The following is a 25727-nucleotide window of genomic DNA, read 5'->3' as shown; positions in this document are numbered from 1 at the left end:
TTTTACACTTGACATTTATCATTCCTGTATGTTTAAGATACATGTAAGTCATAGGCATTTCTACCTGTAAACTATAGGTCCCTGCATGTTTAACAAGATATCCTAGTGTTTTCCCATGTATAACATTTTGCATGAGCATATCATTCTATGTAAATGTAAAACTTATTGTGACTTGAATTTTTAAATTTAATACTATAGGTGAGTTTCATAGCTCACATTTCCCTAATGTAGAACAATTAGGTTGTTTTCACTGTTGATCTCACAGAGTTATAACAATCATCCTTGAGCATGTCTCCTTTCACACATGTGTGAGATCTTCTCTAGAATAGACTTCAAGAAGTAGACTTGCTGAGTATTGACATGTTTAACTTAAATGTTGCAATTGCTCCACAAAGTGGTTGTACCAAATTAGAGTCCTACAGCTATGTGCTGGAGTTCCCATTTCCCCACATCTTCACCATCATTTAGTGTTATCAGACATTAAGTTTTGCTATTATGGTGGACATTAAATATTATCTACTTCTGTGTAATTGAAACTTTTTATAATAAAAACAAACCAAAATCATCAAAATTTCTTGGGCTATTTAGTTCTGGACATATTTATCTTTTATAAAAGTCAAGCAGATGTAGTTAATCCACTTGATTTCCCACTGTTTCCAAAGCTTTGAATTTGCCAATATGAAGATATTTCCTAGAATATCAAATAGTCGCTGAATCTCACTCTATTTTGAGACCTCAAGACAGGCTGAATTTTAAGACCTTCCACACAGAAATTATGTAATCTTGGACAAGCAACTAAAAATAGAAACAAACTCATATTTATCCCAAAAGTTTGTTGAAAGAGATAAATGAAATAAGTAGTACACTTAGTCCAGTGCCTGGTCAAAGTAAGCACTAAGTAAAAGTAAGTGATAATACTAACCACTTGCTTTGGCATCTTGCTTTGGCATCTTTTCTAAGGCCAGGCCCAAACTCTAAATCATTATGTAAGTAACTCTGGCATATTTCTTAGTGCTTAAATTAATTGATATAAGGGTTAAACACTGAATAGCACTTGGGACTTTGTGAGCATGTCAGCTTCTTTCCTCTCTTCATTAATATGTATCTTGGTACAAATCTAGGTCTGTTACCAGATTGGTCTGTATCTTCAGCTAGGTACAGAGAAGGGAGTCAGTAAATAAATTCAATCTACTCAAAACTAATGACTATGAGTTATTTGATAATAAAGAAGGCCTTTCATGGAGAAATTATGCTGATCCTCCAGAAAGCGGTCACCACACTTTCTTGGCCATGCTACATATAGCACACTTGGGAATTGTTCATGTGAAAACCTTGGCTAGTAGCTTTGTCCAGTGGCCTGGAATTGATTCTGATACTGGAAGGATTATAAACCAGTATTGTACATGCCAGGCTACACAGCATAACTCAGCAAATACACCTACTCTTCCAGAAGGCAAGACAAAAATTCTCAGCCAATAATCCATATTGATTTTTATATTTTATCTCATGGATAATATTGAGTTCAGTAGATTTCACCTAAAAATACTTTGTAAAGTTCCCACTTTTATCTCACATGTTCTGGTGTAACCAGAATATCTCTCTGCCAATTTTTGGCAGTAGTAAACTCTAGAACCTTTGTGAAGGAAACAATGAAAACTTGGATGGGTGTCATGTCCAAACTTAGATCTTATCATCCTTGAAAAAAATAATAAGGCTAAAGGAATGCTGTGTACAGTATGCAACTTGGATCCAGTGATAAATATTTTGGAATCCTTTCTGCATAGAGTCTGAAAAATAATCTATTACCTAAAAGTTTTAAGTATTTTTCTGCTTTCTGGAAAGTAGAGGTTTGACACCGAGTTTGAGGCAGCACATCCCTTTGACCTAGGATAACTTTCCCAAAAGAGATTTACTTAAGCAAACAAAGAACAAATATCTTTCCTGGAATGGAGATGCTTGAGTCAGTGGGACTCTAAGGAGTTAAACTGCTTTCCACAATAATGAATAAGGTTGGAACTAGTGGAGACAACAATCCATTTCTGGAAATCATTTTCTTTAAAGGAGTATTCCTTTCCTAGGTACGTATTAGATTACATTGCTTAGTCTTAGACTCATGAATGTGTGTTTAGTTTGTTGAATTGTCCTTCTCACTTTCCTGGCCATAGGTGACCAAGCCTAAAGCAAATTAATAAAAAGAAAATCAACTTATACTTTTTTTAACCAGTAGGTTGTCTTGCTTTTTGGAGGAAGACAGCATGAGCAGCTACTCCAACTATGTCAACTAATGCAGAATAAGTTTTAATGTATATCACCCTGTATTATAATTTTTACACCATTTATTCTACCCTTCTATTCCTTAACACTTCCCTTGACCCTCCCTCTTTTTAGTTAAGATAACATGAGTCTTTATAACCCCCAAAGTGATGGAAACTTACCACATAAAGTCTAAAAGAGGTGTCCCTAAACACTGGCCAATCCTTTTCCAAGTTGTGATTCAAGGATCCAGGATCCTTTTGCCTTCAGGCTATGCCATCTTCATCATGTAGCTTCCAAGTTACCATGTTTATCTGCATCACACTTTGCAAGGGAAAAATCATGGAGGTTGAAGCACAGGAAATTTTTATGGCCAGACATTGAGGTAGTATATATCACGTCCACTCAGATTCCACTGGTTAAAAGCCAGTCATAAGACATAGATTTGATGGGAGGCTAAAAGATGTGCTCTAGCTGCGTGCCTAGGAACAAAAGTAAATGAGTTTGGCTAACAGCTGGCCAGTGTCAAGTCACGCTATCTTTGTTTCTTCATCAATCAATTTTTTTAATTGGAAGTTTACAGTTGTCCTTGGGAGGCTACAGTTCCCCTCATTTCTAGTTTATTGCAAGCTGAGGCAGGTAGGGGATTTTCATATTCTTGAAGTCAAAGGAATTAATTTGCATGCAGCAGTTTCTTATAGCTACATGTGTGTTCTAGTCTTTATAGTCACCCATTGTAGATCAGGAGCCAAGACCAAACAACACAGAGAGAAGTAGAAGCGTGATTCTCACCACGTTAGTGGGGGAATAAAGAAGGAAGCCAGTTTGGGATTGCTAAAGCCCAACCTGGATTTGGCTGTTGATCTCTACCTCTTAGGGTATGATAAATAGATTCAAAAATAAGGCCAGCTGAATTATTACAAACAAACCTCAAGTATCTCCATATAGACTTAGAGGATCATTTTTAATACTTATAAATTCATCAGAAATTTATTCTGGATTTCTGTATATATCTACTCATAGATAATTTTTTTCCTGTAAAAGACAGTTTTCATAATGATATTGAGTTGGATCAATATGGCTTCCTATCAATATAATTGAGTTTACTAGAGCTGGGTCATATAACTTTTACAGCACAGATAGGCTAGTGTGGCATCACAGTTTTGAAGATTCAGAAGCCCATTCTAAATGAGGGCTCATCCATTGCAGAGCCTGGAGGTGCATTCCATTAGTGCTATCTGACATTGGCTTTTCAACTACACCTTCTGGTGACTCTCAGGAACCACAAAATGAAAGATGCACTATGTCCTCACTTTCCTGCAAAGGAGGGACCTGGACTTTTTATACATATTAATATTAAGTGACAGAGAGAGGCTAATTTTATTATTTGCACAATGACTTAATGTTTGTCTTCTTAAATTTAACAAAGCACTTTGGCAAGTTCTGTGGAGGGGTGGGGGAGAAACAGCAATGAATAAATAGCCTAAGTAACTTTAGTGGTGTTGTGAGAGGAGATAAGAAATATACACATCCATTGACCAAAGAGTACAAAAGTTCAGTTACTCAGAATGAGTAAATTCTGGAGATCTAATGTACAGCATGATGAATATAGAAAATATTATATTGTATACTTGAAATTTGCTAAGAGTTGATCTTAACTGTTCTCACCATAAATAAATCATAACTATGTGAAGCGATGCATATATTAACTTGATTATGGTGTTCATTTTACAATGTATACATATATCAAAACATCACATTGTATACTTTAAATATACATAATTTTTATTTGCCTCAAAAAGCTGGAGAAAAGAAATATATAAATTTAACTAAAATATATGGCATAGAGTGGTACTGAAGAAGAAATATTAACAAGGTACACTGGCAGTACATTTGAGTGGATTATTTCTGATTAGACAGTATCTAAGAGGGCTCATAGGGGAAATGATATTTGAGTTGGGACTTGAAGGTAGATTGGATTACAGATGGTGGAGATGATGCAAGAAAATTTATGTGAGCAAAGGTGCAGAAATAAGCAAGTTCTTATGTTTAGGGACTTCATGTAAGCAATTCAGTTATTACTCAATAAATATTTATTGAGTGCCTACTGTGTATCAGATACTATTATAGGCACTTCAGAGACATCAATGAACAAAGCAGATTAAAACAAAACAAAACAAAAACGCTGAGATGGATCCTTTATAGGTGGGAGGAGCATAGAGAATACAAGAAAAAGTAAGAAAATAAAAGTAACAATGTTGAGGTCAGTATGTTGAAGGCCTTGAATCTTTTGCTAACAAGCCAAACAGTCTAAGTTTAGAGTATTGATTTGGAAGTCCTTGCATGTATGTGAGAACCAAAGCCCTGGGGTAATAAGAGAGACAGAGAGAAGATTCAAGGAGAGAATTCTGAGGAACGCTGATATTAAATGAGGAGGATAAGGGAAAAGCTGGTAGAATGTATGAAAAAGAAACTGTTAGAGCTGAAGGTCCCTGAAAGAAGGGACAGTGCCTATCTTTTCACCACTGAATCTCGTGTCTAGAACAGTGCTCTCAACATAGTGGGTGCACAATAGTCTTATTTATCTATCTATCTATCTATCTATCTATCTATTTATTTATTTATTTATGGCTGCGCTGGGTCTTCATTGCTGTGCGCAGGCTTTCTCTAGTTGCGGTGAGTGTGGGCTACTCTTCATTGCAGTGCAGAGGTTTCTCATTGCGGTGGCTTCTCTTGTTGCAGAGCACAGGCTCTAGGCGTGCAGGCTTCAGTAGTTGTGGCACGTGGGCTCTAGAGCACAGGCTCAGTAGTTGTGGTGCATGGGCTTGGTTGCTCTGTAGCATGTGGGATCTTCCCAGACCAGGGCTCGAACCCATGTCCCCTGCATTGGCAGGCGGATTCTTCGCCACTGTGCCACCAGGGAAGCCCCACAATAGTCTTTTAAATGAATGTATTATTGAAAGAAGCCAGGAGACAGCATTACAGATCTCAGAGCATGGAGAAACTTAAACAAAAAAATCTTCCTAAATATTATGTCAGATAATAACTATACTGCTTATTCTGTTCGTGCCTCACATCCCTCACATCATTTATTCAACCTTCTTTGCCCTGCTCTCTACCCCTTAGAAAACTGACCTCTACAAATTGCATTATCTGGGCTTTCTTGCCTTCTGCTGAGTTTGGGTTAAACAATGGAAGACACCAGCAGGACATCAAAGGGTAAATGAAGAGCAAAGTAAGAAATTTCTTCTCTGCTCCCTCCGAGCTGGCCATTGGTTTTGGCAGAGGCTGGTTTTGCTCTACTAAGGCCACAGCCCATATCAGATTGTTACAGCTCTTGTTTGTTTCTGATAATACTCCTCTCCTCATTTACCGCTCCAGGTCTTACTTTCCTGCTCTGGCTAGCTCCTGGAGACCTCACCACCTATGATTAGTTCCCTTCACCTCCCCAAGGGGTTATTTGAGTTCACTAAAATTTACTTCATTAAAATTAAACCCTTTCAATGTGCTGTTTCCTACTGTGACCCTGACTGATGGAGTAATTAAAAACTTTAAAGAGATCATTCATGATACATTAGGGGTACTGTAAATAGATGATTACGGTGGGGAAGCTGAACCCAGGTAGGATAAGTCAATCAGTCAATAGTAAGTGGGAAAGATGAAGCTGTGAGTGGAGGCTTTTTTAAGTAATATGAAGGTGAATGGAAGGAAAAATAGCAGATGTGAAGAAGAAAGGGCAAGGGAAACTGTGTTGCTGTTTTTTTTTTCAAGGATGGGAAAGAATTCATATATAAACATGTTCAATGGAATGAGCCAGTAGAAAAAGAGGAAAAAAATTTAAGGCTCAGAGATGATAATTAATTAAACACTATTCCAGAGAAAGCAGACCCAATGACACTGATTAAAACCTATGAAAGAAGTAGGGACTTATTCTGGGACAGGAAAGAAAAATGTGAATTTGGTGAAAGACAGAGATGAAATGGGTCGTAGAAAAGATGAAAGCTAAGACAATATCTGAGGGTCCTTCTTTTATGCGCAACACATCATGTAGTAAAATTTGCTAAGATGTCTTTCAAAGACTGTCCAAGATTTGAGGGAAACGGAAAAGGGGAATAAGTTGACATGTTGTGGAGTTTAATTTTATTCTATAAGATGGTGTTGGGTAAGAGATGATGACAATTCTGCTTTTCTATTCTTAGTCTTGCAACAATGAGTAGGACAGATTAGAGAAGAGGAAAACTTCCATTTTAGTGGAGATTGCAATAGCATAGGGCAAGAGTTAATGACAGTCTGACCTGGGCAGTGAAAAGTAAGGCTGAATGAGGATGCTGCAGAGAGTTGATTCATGCATTTATTGACTATTCTGTGCTTGACACTACAGAAGACACAATAGAGATTTCACAAAGAGTAAAAAACATACTTCCTAACTTCAAGGAGCACACAAACTAGCCAGAAAAGCATAGATATACAACAAAGACTACAGTAAAGGAAAGACTATTGAACCAAGAGTCAGACCCAGATTCTAGTTCCTGCCCACCACTAACTAAGTGTCAGATCCTGGGTAATTTATTTCCCCACTTGCACCTCAGCTTCCTTGTTTGAGCAAGGAAGGAGTTAAAAACTGACAACCTCCTTGGTTTCTAAAAACTATTCTTGAATAAAAAGAACCAGGGTTCCTTGGAGCAATACCTGATGCTAGAGCTTGGGCAGGTAAAATAAAAGATGAGCCTGGAGCACCTTGTGGTACCAAAAAGGAAGAAGGTGCCCAACAAAAAAAATAGATGGGGACATGTCGAAGGAAGCCAACCAAAGGGAGCTTCTAATGGCCAAAGCTGGAACAATTTGGTCAACAAAATAAACAACACAATATAGAGTTATAACCCAAAATGTAAAATAAATGCACATGAGTACATGTTGATATAAATGAATAATTGCATTTTAAAAATGGGAAAGAAGAGTCAAATCTTCCTTATAGAAGAATTCTGAATAAAATATGTAGATACACCCCACTCCAAGAGGTGGATCTTGACTCTTCCTTCTACCCAGATATACCTTGAGAATGGCCTAGGCTTTCTGACTCACTTCCAAAGAATAGAATAGGGAAAAGAAAAATAGTAACTTTACACTGGAAAAATCTGGCAAACACAACATTAACCAAGTGATAAATGTTAATATCTCAATAATGGCATGCAGTTATCATGTACTCTCAATATAATGTGATAAGAAGGGCATTTCATCTCTCTGCTTCTTCCCCCAAACCCATGACTCCAGTCTGCTTACAAGAAAGACATCAGGCAAACTCAGATTGGAGGACGTTCTACAGGATCCCTTGCTAATACCCCTAAGGCCTGTCAAGGTCATTTTTAAAAAAAGAAAATACTGAGAAACTGTCACAAATCAAAGGAGATGGGAGACATGACAACTAAATGCAATGTGCTTTCCTGGATTGTATCCTGGAATCAAAAGAGGACCTGAAGGGAAAAATGGATGAAATTCAAATAAAGTCTGGAGTTTAGTTAATTAAAAGAAAAAAATTGATGGTCTGTAAAGTCTCTTCCAGCTGGTAGCTATAAGAATAGCATTTATTATCTAATTGCTTCATAACTGTGCTCATATTGCTTACAATGTGCCAAGAACACACGAGGTAAGGGAACCATTAAAGCAGGATGGAAGGCTTTAATCAACTTTTTTTTTTCTCTTCTAACTTCCTGTAGTTGTGTTTCAGTGATGTAGTGTGCGGTTAGGGCAAAGCAATTTTTGAGGCAATAAAGTAGTGTCTTGGTGAAAGTCTCTTGTCTATTACTTTCCCAAACCAGCACTCACCCTCTGCCCTAGTAAGAACAGCCTCGAGTGAACCACCAGATTTCCATCCACTTGCAACCCTGAATGTTTGAGTCTCCTAAGCTGCACCATCACAAGGCAGCGCACTAGGAAACTGTCACTATGGTGACAGTTGCGGTGGCAGGGCTACCTTTGGCTCATTTGCTTTTCCTGGACAGTTTCTTTGCCTAAAAAAAGTTATGGAGCCCCAATGTGAAATCATGCTGGCTCTGATTCATGACATTTTCCTGAGATTTTATAATGTTTCTTTTTTCTAAATAAGCAATTTCAGGTCAGGTAAAAATGTGAGTAAATCATGCCTGGCTCTTGTTCCAGATGTATCAATTTCTGTTCATTCCCATTTTTTTCCCTTTCATGGCTTTGGAGCAATAAAAATAACCAATGCCTCCACTCTGAAACCTTTCTGAGTATGCAATATATAAACAGTATACTGTGCAGGGAGCAATATTTCCCTACCTTGGCTATTACCGACTGGAGCGTTTTCTCTGGCAATTATCTGAAACAGAGCAAAGACGTGGAATTACGATTTTGGCACACTCGAGACCCTGGGAGGATCAAAGAGGCTGATGTGACAGCTCATGAAAGGAGGAGGAAGCAAACCGTGCCCCACTGCCAACACTAACACAGCACTGTGCTTGAGGGTCTGGGAGAGCCGAGTTGCCAAGTGTCTGCCTGCATTTTCTTTGAGGGCGCCAGGCCCGGAGCAGGTCAGGAAAATTATGGCTTTTATCAAGCAGACAGTGTGGCTCTCTTTGAGGATGGCCAAAGTCTCAGTCACTGCTGGTAACTGTAACACATGTGGTCTTTTCAAGAGAGGACATGAATATTTTCATTAACTGGGAAAGAAGGTGCCCACATGAGACTTCATTTGTCTGGAATATTAGGGAAAGCCTGAAAAAGGTGAGATGTTTGTAAAGGAATTGAGAGTGAGGGCTTTGGAGACAGATTGCCTGGGTTTTAATCCTGACCTTCCAAATACCATTCTGTATAACTTGAGCAAATTCCCTAACCTCTCTGCCTCAGTTCCCCTAATCAGTAACATGAAAATGATAATAGTATCCAAGTCACAGGATTGTCTTGGCAATTAATACATGTGAAATACTTATAACATTGTCTGGCACATGGTAAATCCTCAATGAATGTCAGCTGCTATCATTATTTTTATTTTAATCATCGTTATTCAGAAAGGAAAGTCATCAGTTTTATGATGTCCTATGAGCTGTTTTTCAGTCTGTTTATCCTTCAAGTATTTGCCAAGGGTTTAAAATGTACTGAGCACTGTGCTAAGTACTGTAGATAATTCAGGAACAAACAAGTCCAGCTCTTTGCTATCAAGAATTTATATTCTGATGGAAGAGATAAGAAAAGTGTGCACAAAGGGCTATTCTATGAGATAGAGCATTTTTCCCTTTGGTGTGGCACTGATCATGATGTATTTTGGGATTTCAGAAAAAGAAGTGACTAGCCACTGGCCTAGTAAGTGGAATGGGGCACTCTTTATGGAGGATGTAGCATTTGGCCAGAACTTGAATTACAAGTAGAACTTTTTATTTTAATGGTGGATATCGGCATGGGTGTGGGTATCAGACAGGTGAGGGGCAGGGTGGGGAGGACTCAAGGCAGATGAAATGACAGAGAGAAGATGCTGAGGACGTACTTGAGAGACAGGAGAGTGAGGTCCAAATGCAACGCTTACGCCAGGGGTTCTTGGTGGAGAGGAGTCCACAAAGGTAGAAATGACAGTTAATGGAGGACCTTGAATAGATTTGGCCAAAGGAGTTTGCATTTTTATTTCATTACGAAATTGGGCCTCTTTAGGAATAAATTGGTAGTGCTATGAATTTTGGATTAGAGGTGTGCTCTAGGAACTGACCCTGAAAGAATGGCTTGCCATATCACTAACCATTTCCCACACACACAGAAAGATATATCCATCATTTATCACTGTTTCCTCACGTAAGTTTTTGTAATTAAAAATTTAACAAAATAGCTTAAAACTTTAGTTCCTCAAAGATTAAGTGTTATGAATTTTACAACTGCAGAGTACTTTTACCAAAGGTTTTATAGAACATGTTATAACTAATCTCAATAATTTTCATGACAAATGGGATTTGCCAACTGGATTTCACTCTTAAGAAGGGTTTCTTTTTCATAGCTCCATGTGCTTTATTAATATAGTGCTGGCACTTGGATCCATATAACGACATATAAAATATTTCTTACACAACAGAATTGGTCAAAAGACCAAATTATTTCAATTATGCAAATACATGAGAAGAAACCTCAACAAAAATAGGTTTTTCAAATATTCCTTGAAGTTAAATTCAAAACTTCACTCCAAATGTAAGTCATAAATTCTACAAATAGCACATGTTGAAGAGGCCTAAATGCATTGTATTATCTTTGGGATACTAAACAACTTGAATTTGGGGGTCCATTCTTTTCTGTTTTAAAAGCTGTTTTGAAAAGCCCTTATCATGTTTCCACTCTCCCTCTTTCCCTTTCTTTTTTTCCATCAAAACTCCTCTCTGCTAGATACTATATCAGATGCTTCCATATTAGTTTCCATCAGTCCAGGTGTTTTTATTTGCTTGTTTTCCTATTAAGGCTTCACTGTCAATGATGATGGAAAAACCCTAAATCAAGCACCATACCAGTTGTTTCATGAAGTTCTCTTACAAAAGCTTACTCTTTGATTAGAGAAGTACTATTGCAAAGCTTTTCAGGAAATTCTCCAGGCACTCTTTGAGAACCACATAATCTGCCTTTTCATCCCACAAAGCCCCTCCAAGGAGAGGCTCTGGGTAACTGTGACCTTTGAGGTCAATTAGGATACTTAAGAACTGGATTCTGGCTGTGATTCCTGTACAACCTAAAGGTAAGCCAGTAAATCAACCTATCTGACCTTTTGTTTCTTAACCTAATATTTATTAATAATACTTGCTACATGCTGCAAAATAATTAGGACATATATATGGGCAAAGCATTTTGAGCTCCTTCAAACTAAAAATAACAGAAATGGCAATAAAGCCAAGATGAAAGAAAATTGTGCCAACTGAATTCAGTTCTTCCTCCACAGACATCTTCTACAACCTTAAAGGAGCTAAGAATGAATAATATTTTTAAATGGACAATGGAATGACTGGCATGTAAACCATTAAACAAGAGTGATACAATTCTGTACACCCCATTAGTTAATTAAAAGAGCTTTTCTTGATGACTCTGGCTAGTGGTTTATCAATTTCGTTTATCTTTTCAAAGAACCAGCTTTTATTGGGGCTTCCCTGGTGGCGCAGTGGTTGAGAGTCTGCCTGCTGATGCAGGGGACACGGGTTCGTGCCCCTGTCTGGGAGGATCCCACATGCCGTGGAGCGGCTAGGCCCGTGAGCCATGGCCGCTGAGCCTGCGCATCCAGAGCCTGTGCTCCGCAACGGGAGAGGCCACAACAGTGAGAGGCCCACATACCGCAAAAAAAAAAAAAAGAACCAGCTTTTAGCTTTATTGATCTTTGCTATTGGTTTCTTCATTTCTTTTTCATTTATTTCTGATCTGATATTTATGATTTCTTTACTTCTGCTAACTTTGGGGTTTTTTTGGTTCTTCTTTCTCTAATTGCTTTAGGTGTAAGTTTAGGTTGTTAATTTGCAATTTTTCTTGTTTCTTGAGGTAGGATTGTATTGCTATAAACTTCCCTCTTAGAACTGCCTTTGCTATATCCCATAGGTTTTGGGTCATTGTGTTTTCATTGTCATTTGTTTCTAGGTAATTTTCGATTTCCTCTTTGACTTCAACCACTAGCCAGACTCATCAAGAAAAAAAGGGAGAAGACTCAAATCAACAGACTTAGAAAGGAAAAAGGAGAAGTAACAACTGACCCTGCAGAAATACAAAGAATCATGAGGGATTACTGTAAGCAACTATATGCCAATAAAATGGACAACCTGAAAGAAATGGACAAATTCTTAGAAAAGCACAACCTTCTGTGACTGAACCAGGAAAAAATAGAAAACATAAACAGACCAGTCACAAGCACTGAAATAGAAACTGTGATTAAAAATCTTCCAACAAACAAAAGGCCAGGACAAGATGGCTTCACAGGAGAATTCTATCAAACATTAGAGAAGAGCTAACACCCATCCTTCTCAAACTCTTCCAAAAAATTGCAGAGGAAGGAACACTCCCAAACTCACTCTATGAGGCCACCATCACCCTGATACCAAAACCAGATAAAGATGTTACAAAAAAAGGAAACTAGAGGCCAATATCACTGATAAGCATCGATGCAAAACTACTCAACAAAATACTAGCAAACAGAATCCAACAGCACATTAAAAGGATCATACACCATGATCAAGTGGAGTTTATACAAGGAATGCAAGGATTCTTCAGTATACACAAATCAATCAATGTGATACACCATATTAACAAACTGAAGGATAAAAACCACACGATCATCTCAATAGATGCAGAAAAAGCTTTTGACAAAATTCAACACCCATTTATGATAAAAACCCTCAAGAAAGTAGGCCGAGAGGGAACATACCTCAACATAACAAAGGCCATAGACGACAAACCCACAGCCAACATCGTTCTCAATGGTGAAAAACTGAAACCATTTCCTCTAAAATCAGGAACAAGACAAGGATGCCCACCCTCAGCACTATTATTCAACAAAGATTTGGAAGTTTTAGTCACAGCAATCAGAGAAGAAAAAGAAATAAAAGGAAGGGACTTCCCTGGTGGCGAAGTGGTTAAGAATCCACCTGCCAATGCAGGGGACACGGGTTTAAGCCCTGGTCCGTGAAGATCCCACGTGCCACGGAGCAACTAAGCCCATGTGCCACAACTCCTGAGCCTGAATTCTAGAGCCCACGAGCTGCAGCTATTGAGCGCTCCTGCCCTAGAGCCCATGCTCCGCAACAAGAGAAGCCACTTCAATGAATGGTCCACACACCGCAACTAGAGAAAGCCTGCGTGCAGCAACGAAGACCCAACACAGCCAAAAACAAACAAATACATTTATTTTTTAAAAAAGAAAAGAAATAAAAGGAATCCAAATCGGAACAGAAGAAGTAAAGCTGTCACTGTTTGCAGATGACATGATACTATATGTAGAGAATCCTAAAGATGCTACCAGAAAACTACTAGAGCTAATCAATGAATTTGGTAAAGTAGCAGGATACAAAATTAATGCACAGAAATCTCTTGCATTCCTAGACACTAATGATGAAAATCTGAAAGAGAAATTAAGGAAACACTCCCATTTACCATTGCAAAAAAAAGAATAAAATACCTAGGAATAAACCTACCTAAGGAGGCAAAAGCCCTGTACTCAGAAAACCAAAAGACACTGATGAAAGAAATTAAAGATGATAAAAACAGATGGAGAGATATACCATGTTCTTGGATTGGAAGAATCAACATTGTGGAAATGACCATACTACACAAAGCAATCTACAGATTCAATGCAATCTCTATCAAACTACCAATGGCATTTTTCCCAGAACTAGAACAAAAAATTTCACAATTTGTATGGAAACACAAAAGACCTCGAATAGCCAAAGCAATCTTGAAAAAGAAAAACAGAGCTGGAGGAATCAGGCTCCCGGACTTCAGACTATACTACAAAGCCACAGTAATCAAGGCAGTATGGTACTGGTACAAAAACAGAAATATAGATCAATGGAACAGGATAGAAAGCCCAGAGATAAACCCATGCACATATGGTCACCTTATCTTTGATAAAGGAGGCAAGAATATACAATGGAGGAAAAGACAGCCTCTTCAATAAGTGGCGCTGGGGAAACTGGACAGCTACATGTAAATAATGAAATTAGAATGCTCCCTAACACCATACACAAAAATAAACTCAAAATGGATTAAAGTTCTAAATATAAGGCCAGACACTTTAAAACTCTTAGAGGAAAAAATAGGCAGAACACTCTTTGACGTAAATCACAGCAAGATCCTTTGGACCCACCTCCTAGAGAAATGGAAATAAAAACAAAAATATACAAATAGAACCTAATGAAAGTTAAAAGCTTTTGCATAGCAAAGGAAAGCATAAACAAGACTAAAAAACAAACCTCAGAATGGGAGAAAATATTTGCAAACGAAGCAACTGATTAAAGGATTAATCTCCAAAATATACAAGCAGCTCATGCAGTTCAATATCAAAAAAACAAACAACCCAATCCAAAAATGGGCAGAAGATCTAAACAGACATTTCTCCAAAGAAGATATACAGATTGCCAACAAACACAGGAAAGGATGCTCAGCATCATTAATCATTAGAGAAATGCAAATCGAAACTCCAGTCACCTCACACCAGTCAGAATGGCCATCATCAAAAAATCTACAAACAATAAATGCTGGAAAGGGTGTGGTGAAAAGGGAACCCTCTTGCACTGTTGGTGGGAATGTAAACTGATACAGCCACTATGGAGGACAGTATGGAGTTTCCTTAAGAAACTAACAATAGAACTACCATATGACCCAGCAATTCCACTATTGGACATATACCCTGAAAAAACCATAATTCAAAAAGAGTCATGTACCACAGTGTTCATTGCAGCACTATTTACAATAGCCAGGACATGGAAGCAACCTAGGTGTCCACTGACAGATGAATGGATAAAGAAGAAGTGGCACATATATACAATGGAATATTACTCAGCCATAAAAAGAAATGAAATTGAGTTATTTGTAGTGAGGTGGATGAACCTAGAGTCTGTCGTACAGAGTGAAGTAAAAAAGAGAATAACAAATACCGTATGCTAACACGTATATATGGACTCTAAAACAAAAACAAAAACAAAAACAAAATGGTTCTGAAGAACCTAGGGGCAGGACAGGAATAAAGATGCAGACATAGAGAATGGACTTGAGGACACAGGGATGGGGATGGGTAAGCTGGGACGAAGTGTGAGAGTGACATTGACATATATACACTACCAAATATAAAATAGTTAGTGGGAAGCAGTTACATAGCACAGGGAGATCAGCTCGGTGCTTTGTGAACACCTAGAGGGGTGGGGTAGGGAGGGTGGGAGTGAGATGCAAGAGGCAGGGGATATGGGGATATATGTATACATATAGCTGATTCATTTTGTCATACAGTAGAAACTAACACAACGTTTTAAAGCAATTTTACTCCAATAGAGATGTTAAATAAATAAATAAATAAATAAATAAAAAGAGCTGTTCGCATTAAAATAGTAATACCTAAAGTTATCAGGAGATAATGTGGTACAGTAGAGAGAACACTGACCTCCAAGCACAGCTATGGGACACTGAACTTCTTTGACCTCAGTTTCCACATCTACAAAACAAGGAAGTTAGACTTCAAGATCTATAAGATCCTTTCCAATACAAGAAGTCTAAGACTCTTGAAACCTCTTAATGATAACCCCCAGAGTAAATGTCCAACCAGTAATTTGAAAGTTCTTAGAATTTAAAATAGTCCTAATTTTGCTGCTCTTCTGCTCTAGCCCACTTCAAAACTCATACCTTTTGATGGTTTAGCCAGAGAACATAGTGTTTTCCCAGAGTTCTCTTTTCCAAGTAGAATTATGCTCCAGTTAGACTTCCTCTGGTTTACTTATTCCACATTTTACTGAAATTTGGCATCCAACTGCTCAAGGAAACATTGCACCACAGTTGAAAGCTACAGATCATTTATTACCTAGGGTCCTCTCAAATTTATTCCCAGAGAATGAGAGTCTGAGAGCAGCTGAAAGAAGACTTCTAAACCTGAAGTCTTTTTTCCAGAGGCAGCTGAACTCAAGTGCAGGGGTCTGGTCACCTTGTCTGTCATCAGAGAAGTATATGGCCAGGGTCAAGTATACTACAGTTCTCAAATACTACAACCACTTGTAGTTAAGTGAAATTAGGTTGAAATGAACAAAAGAGGCTGAATATTAATTTTTTTCATGGGGTTGTTGTAAGGTTTTAAGATAATGTATGCAAAGCACCTGATATAAGGAAGGTAAATAGTAGTTGGTGGTCGTTATCAAGGAACACCTAGACTTATTGGGCTCAACTCTCATCACACCCATCCCTCACTCTAAGCCTTTGCCAAAAAGAAATCTGTAGGTCCCCATAACTGTTATGCTTTCTATTGCCACTGGGCCATTTCATATACTGTTCCCTTTGCCTGTTCCAACACCCTATTCCATTTCCTTTAACTGATTAACTCCTATTCAACATTTTCAATTTCAAAATGTATTCATAAATTCAACAAATATTTATTGAGAACCTACTATGTCCAAGGCACTGCCTTTGCTGTGCATATACCAGGGAACAAATCAGACCAAAACTCAGCCATGTGTCCCCCAAATATGTCTTGTAATCACCAGCATGATCCCCTTTATCCCCACTGGACTGTTTGCTCCCTGGGACTGAGGACCATGCCTTTCATAAAAATACAGTACCTTTTGCCATTTGCAACAACATGGATGGACTTGGAGGTCATTATGCTAAGTGAAATAAGTCAGATAGAAAAAGACAAGTACTGTATGATATCACTTATATGTGGAATCTAAAAAATACAACAAACTAGTGAATACAACAGAAAAGAAACAGACTCACAGTTATAGAGAACAAACTAGTGGTTACCAGTGGGGAGAGGGAAGATGGGAGGGGCAAGATAGGGGTAGGGGATTAAGAGGGGTAGGGAATTAACTATTAGGTATACAATAAGCTACAAGCATATATTGTACAACATGGGGAATATAGCCAATATTTTATAGTAACTATAAATGGAGCATAACCTTTAAATATTGTGAATCACTATATTGTATGCCTGAAACTTACATAATATTATACAACTACACTTTAATGAAAAGAAAAATAACACAATACCAAGCAAACGTCTGGTGTAAAGTAGCTGCTCAATATTGAACAAATAAATTATTGAGCAAACAAAAATTAAGAACTAAGAATAACTGAAATAGGACAGGGACAAAATTTTAGTCATGTTCTCAGACCATTAATTATAACAGCAGCATGGGGAGAAGAGAATTTTCAGTCCCTGATCAATTGAACCCTAGAAACCTTCCTGCCAGTCACTAAGGACCTCATTCTCAAAAATCACAACTCTCTGAAAGGAGAATTGTACATCTGTTTGATTCCAGGCACAAGTTTAAATTTCCCCTGAATTTTCATGTTTTTCCCAAAGGACAAAACATTTTTTAAGATGTTTATAAGGAAGCTAATAGGGCAGCAGAGAAAAAAGAATGTGACAGTCCCAAGGAGCTGTGATGTACAGTGACTGACTTTCAAAAATGATTTTGAAGAGACCAGTGAAAAGGGTGGCACTTGTGAAAGAGGAGCATGAAAAGAATATTATGGAAAGAGAAGGAAAGTTAAAAAGCAGGAAGAAAATACATTGTTAAGAAAGAAGCACTATGGAGGAAAGACATTGACAGTTAAAGGCCAGGAAAACAGCAGAAACAATACAAGTAGAAAATATAATTATTATAAGTTACTCATGAAATTGCTTTATTTGATGTACTCAATGGCTCTGTAAGTTCTGGTAGGGAGGTGCTATTCTTCCCCTTTCATAAATAAGGAAACCAGGGCTCAGAGACTTGCCTGAAAATTACATAGCCAGTAATCAAAGTTCTCTGATTTATGGTCTAAGAATTTTCCCACAAAAAGGGGAAAGAGAAGATCAAAAATTAAAGAAAAGAATAAAGAGCAAGTAGTGCCCAATAAGTGTTTGTGGACTGAATGGGAAACAGACGTAGGACAGGAAACAGAATGGAGACACCAATTTCAACTTCAGTGGAGACTATTTCTCAGGAATCACTAAGCATTTGCAAGACTTTGGCTCCTGACACCCACAGTTATGGCAGGCATTTAGAACTCCTGAGGTTAATATGACAATAGTAAGAAACTCCTGCTCCAGAGGAAGTCACATTCTACTGGGGAAGGAGACATGCAAATGAACAACATGAGCAACAACAATAATAACACCGGCAAAACAGTATGGTATATTTTAAAAGAAGTACGTACACAATTCCATGGTGCCAAGAGCAAGCACAACTCTGCTGATGGGGAAGAGGGAAGGGATGGTTGAAGAGGGCTCATGAGTGGGGTGACTTCCAAGCTGCATTTTGAAGTAGCGTTTCTGGAAGCAGAGTGAACTGAAGGCATTCCAAATAAAGAGAGTAGCCTGTGCACAGGAACAGAACGGAAAAGGGCCTGCTGGCTTAGGGAGCTGGAATAATTCAGCAAGGCTTGAGTTCAAGTGTGTGGCATCATGCTAGGGACCATTTACTTTATTCTACAGATGGTGGCAAGCCATTGGAAGTTTTAAAGCAAGAAAGTGCTGTGGTTAGATATATAGACTAGAAAGACCATTATTGAAATATTACTTCCAGTTTTGAGAATGGAAAGGAAGTAATGAAATGGGGGAAAAAAGAACCGTCAGGCATAAATTTATTTTCACTGAATTTCTACTTTTTATTGGTCATGCTTTCACAGTTTTATTATATGTGCTTGATAAAGAAAGGCCATTTTGATCTGAGATAAGGAGAAGAGAAGTTCAGAGCGAAAGATGGAATTTATTTTCACATTGGTGTCCTCGGCTTGCAGACAACTTGGAGCCCACCATCAGCCGACCAAAGAGAAATAGGAAGGAAGCTTCATCCTCTACCCAGTGCACCACAGGCAACACTGAGAAATGGAGCTGAGAACTCAAGAGGCAAACCAGAGCCCTCTGCTTCTCTTCATCATTCCTGACAACAGATAGAAAAAAGGCAAACCCTCACCTCCTGTGGTCAGTGCTGATGCTCGTCTAGGAACTTCATTCTCAGTAGCTACAGATTCTCCTAATTATTAGTCTTAACTTGACACTGGGTTCTATTGCCTTTCATGAGAAAGATCTTGGGAGACTGTAAACCTATGTGGTTGGGAAAAGAATGTTCTGCAGTAAATGGGGAAGGAGAGGAGTTGCAGATTTCCAACTTTCACAGCTTGTCTGCCTGTGGAAACTGTGCTGCAACGTACCCTTGAAATCATTTGGGTGGGCCTTGTTTCTGAGGAAATAAAGAGGCCCCAGAACCTCCCAAGTGAGTGAAAGAATGATTTCCAGATAGTCAAGTGGAGCAGCCTCTTGCTACATGAGCTGGATGTGCTTGGCAGTCTTTCCCGGTGGCTGGCCAGTATCCTGAGGTTAGCAAAGCAGAAGGCAAATCTTTTGGGAGCTAAAAGACATATGCACGTGCCAGCATTTTTGACAAATGCTCAGTTAATTGTTTTCTATGAGTCTTCTCTTGAGACACAGACTGTGTACACCAGGCACCAAGAACTACCCCTCCCACCATCCTACACCCCAGGGGAAACTTCATAATTACACACATTTGGGCCAAGCGTCTACCCCACAGGAAATGGACAGATCAGCCCCTGCAGATGAAAGAATGATGCAGGGCATGGGAAAGCAGAGAAATCTCCTGAGTGAGAAAGAAGATAAACTCACACAAATGAAGCCAGAGAGTTTATATACCAACATGAGAAACTCAGAATTTCTTATAAGGATACCCGGGAAATGATGGTCAGAAGAGGCTTGGGTAAATTGAGGAGAAATCTGGACTGTTCCATAACTGGTGAATAATTTAGTATTTGAAAACCTCAGCATTCCAGGATGGAATTCAATTTGGGATGAGTTCCTGGGAATCGTGGCATGTACAGTGGGTTCAAAAACAAATCATGCATATGTAGAGGTGAAACAGGCATTTCAACTATAAAATCCATAAATTTCATGACTTTTTCCTTCCAGATCTAGCTCTTTTACAATTTCACCTCTCCTTTTGTCTATATCATTCTCTAGTTATGTGTTCATCTCTTGCCATTTGTTCATCAAATATCTATAGTTGTGCACTGTGTAAGATGCCTACTACTCTGCTCTCATTGAATTGGAAAGGTTTAGAAGGTGTATCCCCTCTGACCAAAAGCTAATTGGACCAGAATCTTGCCTGTAACACAGCAGTGTTGCTTACTCAAGCAATAGACTGGAATGGTTAAAGAGCCCCAGTTCTACTAGTGACACTGCTCTAGAGACTGGTTTCAGAGAAAGATAACTCAATTTTGATTTATTTTTGTCAAAGGTTTTGAATCAAGAGATTTATGTGTTAGATATAAAAGTCAACCTTTCTCTATGATATTGTTAAGGTACTTCTTTGTTGCTTCCACTAAATGTTGATTTTATGAACAATGACAACAATAACATGCTAAGTCAATTTCACAACAAAATCTGGAAACTAAATAAGTTCCAATTAGAAAACTAAGTTGCTGAGTTACTGATTTAAGGATTAGTTATTCATTCGCTTTGAATCCAAAACTCTCAAATAAAATGGAAACTTCCTTAAAAATAAGTTGAATGTAAAAGGTGTTGAAATCATAAATGTGAGAGAGAAAAGAAGTTGGGTGATGATTGTGAACATCTAGGGAAATCTGTAAATAAACTTCAACGAAATGTTAACTGAGCAAACTAGAATACAAGAGGAGAAAGTATCAACAATAAAAAAACTCATCAAAAATTTTGCCATCAGGAAATAAGTTAGACAAGAATTAGTATCGGTGAATTCAGATTTAAAAATTTGACCAAGACACTCAGTATAAGAAGAATAAAATGATATAAAGGCAAAGAAAAGAGTCTGAGAACAAGGGGAGAAATGGAGAGAAATTGGACTGGTTTTCCTTTACAAAACATAAAGTAAAATAAAAGGTAAAGAACTTATCTTGAGTGATCATATTGATTTCTTCTAGGGGAAAAAGAAAAGTGTTTTGTTTTAGTTTGTTTTATTAACTGGGAGACAGCTGGGTCTGTCTGAGATCGAAATAGTGAGCAGAAAATTTTGCTGGATAAAAGATCCCACCACAGCTCTGAAATGAGTACAAGACTATTTGCATACAGAGTACTTTAAGAAGTGGTAGTAAAACATTCTGGTATGATTTGTTTGGGAAAAAAAGGAAAAAAAAAAAGCCCTCAATGAAGCCTCTTTCAGACATGTGTCATGGGCTTTTTGTTGCTGAACTCTTCCCTATTAACAAACTAAATTGTTCTTCCTTTCATTCCTTTGGCCACAGGACAGACGAAATTCACCAAAGTCTCTACCACAGACATTCTCAGATGGTGCTAATAAAAAAGAAGAAACCCACACCAGAATTGGTGGTCCACATTGTGAGAGTCACTAAATATCATCACAAAGCAATAATTATCCTACAGCGTGCTTGGTGGCTCAACATTCTGAAATGCAAGTGTCAAGAGCATACAGTTTCAACAATGTTGCTAATGGGAACTCATGTTTTGTGTTGGGTGGTCTTTTGTTCTGCCTGGTGGTCTTGTTTCTGCCTGCTATGACAGCACTAATGGTTTCATGTAGTCCCCAATCCTACACAGTATTCACTTGTCTCTCTTTAGTAATGCACGACAAGTCATAAAAGACAGACTACCCAGAAATGACATTGCAAGTATTCCAGATATTTTCTCTCTTGGTGGTGACAGTTCCAAATCAAGCTGGCTCAGTGTTTAAGTCAAAGCATTTTTCTAAGTGGTGGCTCAAAATGCAGCCTTAGATCTGGAAAATCAAACTGGGCTCTTCTTGCCTCTTCCATCATTGCTTGTAATAAATATTCAACTCTTTGACCGCAGCTAGAAGCTTATGATAGATGATATAGAATAGATTCCAACTCTCTCTTTCCCAGATGCAAAGAACTCATCTTTTGGTTAGAGAGACTTCACTACCTTTTAATAAGCATAGGCAGATCATTTTACAGACTTTCTTGCCACACTCACTTAGGATTTATTTCCCAAGGTCTCACAAAGAGTAGAAAGGGAAGGTTCATAGCTGCACAGGATGTCAATACAATCTCTGTTCAGAGGGTCAGAGAGTCACATACCCCAAAATTAATCCAGGCAGCTCTCCTAGTTTTAACTCTAAAAATGGTATCAGAACATTCTTCATGATAAGCTGACCTAAGACTCTGTACTTGCAGGACTATAGAACAAGAATTCAATCTCAATAGAATTTTTGGAATCATCAGTTGGGCTGGGTTTGGGGATTCAGTTCTAGGCCCCCTGAACCACTCATCCTAAAGTCATCTCCCTGCAAACTCCTTCAGTACTCACTGCCTCTACCATTCACTGGCTATTTTACTATCTTTAGCCTTGTATTGTGGTTAAATTTTCATAGTCATTCTTCTTTGTCTATTTCTCATCCTATACTGTAAGTTCCTTGAAATCAGATAACCAGACATATTCACCTTCATATACCCAGTGCCTAGCACTGTTCCTGGCACATAGCAAAGGATCCATACATCTGTTTAATGAGTAGATTAAATTTGGCCCTGTTGGATTGAAGAAAGTGATTACAAGGATGAGTCTCTTTCTTCAAGGTCTTTCTAATTTAGCACATGGCTCAATACAGAGTAGATGCTCAATAAATGCTAGTTGGTTAGTCAGTTCTCAGACAGTTACTTTCCTCCAAGTGGAAAGAAAAGCCTGCCAAAATGAATGTATGCCAGCAAAGCCAATTACTGTTTTTTTCACTCTTTCTGGTGATATGAAACCTTTCCTCCTCTCACTCAGGACCCCAAGTACCCAAGAACAAGAAGGGATCTAAGCATATAAACTGTTTACCACACCAACCATAATATCTGAAGCCAAAACTTTGTCACATGTTCTTACACCAGGAGAGGATATTTGAAAATACGACCAGCATGGATCATTCAAGATGTTTGGTTTTTAGTACTTCTGATCACCAAAAGAAAAAAATCAGAACACCTTCTGTTCTTTAAGAATTTCCAATTGGACCTTCACAATTGTGTGAGAAAATAAATATTGGCCCACTTTTAAACTGTATGACACACAATGCAAAGATTAGGGCTATAAACAGAATATGTATTTCTGCATTAAATATACATTCACTAATTTGGTGAGTGTACACATGAGGAAATGATTTGAGGCCTTTACTAATTTACGTACATACTTCACTGGATAGCTTAAAGCATGAGATCTAAAATGAAGTCAAAGCCGAAAAGAACCAGAGAGGAAAATAAAACAGATGGCAGAAGAGTAGGGTGTCATAAGAGCAAAGGGATACAGGAGGATAAAGGAGGCAGTACAGAGTTACACAACCTGATAGAGAAAATTGGAAACTTATTCAACATCCATTCAACAGATTCATAACTGTGACTCTGAGGTGCTAGGCATGGAGCTAAGAACTGTAGAAGACCCCAGGATAATAAAATCCACCCTGGTGAGGGAGAACTCTCTGTCTAGGGGCAGTGTGGGTAAGGGAGTGGGCAGAGAGAAAAAAGGACAGCTATACATATAAATATAACGGAAAGCAGAAGTGATCATTGCCAAAAGAGAGGTTCAGATAAAGCACTGTGGGAGTTTAGTGAAAGGAAATATCTCTTCATTGAAGGATGTTTTAGGGTAATTTTATAAAGTAGATGGTATTCAAACTCAGTCTGATAAAAGCAATTCAGACGGTGGAAAGGGAGAAAGGGCACTCTAAGTGGAATTAACAATATGAGAAAGGCATGAAAGCAGGAAATCTACTAGATCTGTTCAATGAGTATCAAGTGTTCCATTTTGTCTAAGGTTTAAGGTATGCATAGGGACATAGTGAAAAATGGGGCTGATAAGGTGGACTCTGGTTGGATTATAGACAGCCTTGAACAGCAAGCGAAGGGATTTGGAATTTATTCAGCAGTCTTTGGGAGCTATTCAAGGTCTGATGAAATCAGAGCTGTTTTTTCAAAAGCTTAACCTAAAACAATACAAAGAGTAAGTTAGAGGAAGAAGACCGGGGCTGGGAGATGAATTTGGACCAGTATAAGACTGAATAAACATCTTCCAGAAGGAGGTGACTGCTGAAATGTCATGATACTATTAAATGTGACAAATATTGCTGTCTGTTTTAATCAATATGGTAAAATGTGTCATCAAAGACCTGGATGGGAGGCTACCATGAATTGGAAGTGAGTTAGGGAATGACACCTTCAGGACCTTTAGTGTCAGGAGTGAACAAACAGGCAGAATCAAGATGACCAATGACTTTCATGGTTAAATCACCTATAGTCTCTCACCATAGATGGAGAAAGATAGTAGAGGAAAACGTCAGAGAATGTGCGGCAGACTTTAGGACTGTGGTCCGTTCGAGTGAGTGTTATACTGACAAGAGACTTCAGGCAAGTGTGGCCTTTTGCTGAGGTGATTCCAACCTTTCCTTGAAAGTTTTGTCTTCAAGGTGGTCTTTCCAGGTCTTCATTATTTTTTTATATTTTATTGAACTATAGTTGATTTACAATGTTGTGTTAATTTCTGCTGTATGGCAAAGTGATTCAGTTATACATGTATATATTCTTTTTCATATTCTTTTTTTCAATTATTTTTTAAAAACTTTTTTCCCAGGTCTTAAAGAGCCCATGAGGGTCTTTGTTGATCCACCAAGTTAGTGACACAGATCATAGAAATATAATATCCTCTCAATGATGTGAGAACTCAGCTGAAAGCGTTTTCTCCTCTAGAGCTAATTTTTCTCAAATCATCCATTTATTCTTTCAGCATGTATGTATTGAATAACTACATTTGCCAGGACCTAGTCTAAGTGCTTTGTGAACAGGTAAAAAAAATCACTACCCTCCTGGAGCTGATATTATAGAGGATAAAAACATGAAAATATTAAACATAATAATTGAACAAATTATGTATTACATTAGAAAGTGATAAGTTCTATTGAATAGATAAGTAATTAAATAGATAAAAATAGAATAAAGTCAGAGGGATCACAAGGGTAGAGTTGGGTTTGAGGCAATTTACAATTTTTAAAAGGCGGTCAGGGCAAGCCTGAGGAAAAGGACATAACGAGCAAATGCTTGAGGGAAAGGAGTGAGTTATCTATGTGAGTATCTGGAAGAAGAATGCTCCAGATGAACCCACTAGCTCAAAAGCCTCGAGGCAGGAATGTTCTTGTTGTGTTCTAGAAAAAACATGAGACCAGTGTGAGTGGAGCAGCAAGTGAGGGGGTGAAGACCAAAAGATAAGATCAAAGATATAAGAGAGGGCAGAACATGAAGGGTCTCTAGGCCATATAAAGACTGGCTTTTCCAGTGAGTGACATGTGGAGTCATTGGAGGGTTCTAGGTCTAAGGACTGACAGGATCTGACTTGCATTTTTTTTTTTTGACTTGCATTTTAAAAGCATCACTCTGGCTGCTTTACTGAGCATAGATTTTAGGGAGTCAAGTATGGAATCAGGGAGACTATTTTGGAGGAAATTACAGTAATCCAAGTGAGGTAAGATCATGTCTGGGCACAGATTAGTAGCAACAGAGGTAGCAAGAAGTGGTCTGATTCTAAATACATTTGTTAGTAGGGCCAACAGGATTTCATGGTGAATAAAATATGGAATGTGAGAAGAGAGGAGTCAAGGATGACTCAATATGGTTGATCCCAGCAACCAGAAAGATAGAGCTGCCAAAAATTGAGGTCAAGGAGGTAACATATGGGGCAGGTTTGGGAATTCAGTTTTGTACATATTATATACATATGGAAATGATACATAGGCATTTAAAATTCTGGACAGAGGGCTAGAGATATAAACATGGGAATCTAGTAT

This window comes from Mesoplodon bidens (assembly GCF_964165515.1).
Source record: "Mesoplodon bidens genome assembly, chromosome: 2".
Lineage (NCBI taxonomy): Eukaryota > Metazoa > Chordata > Mammalia > Artiodactyla > Ziphiidae > Mesoplodon > Mesoplodon bidens.
Note: the sequence above shows the minus strand (reverse complement) of the source record.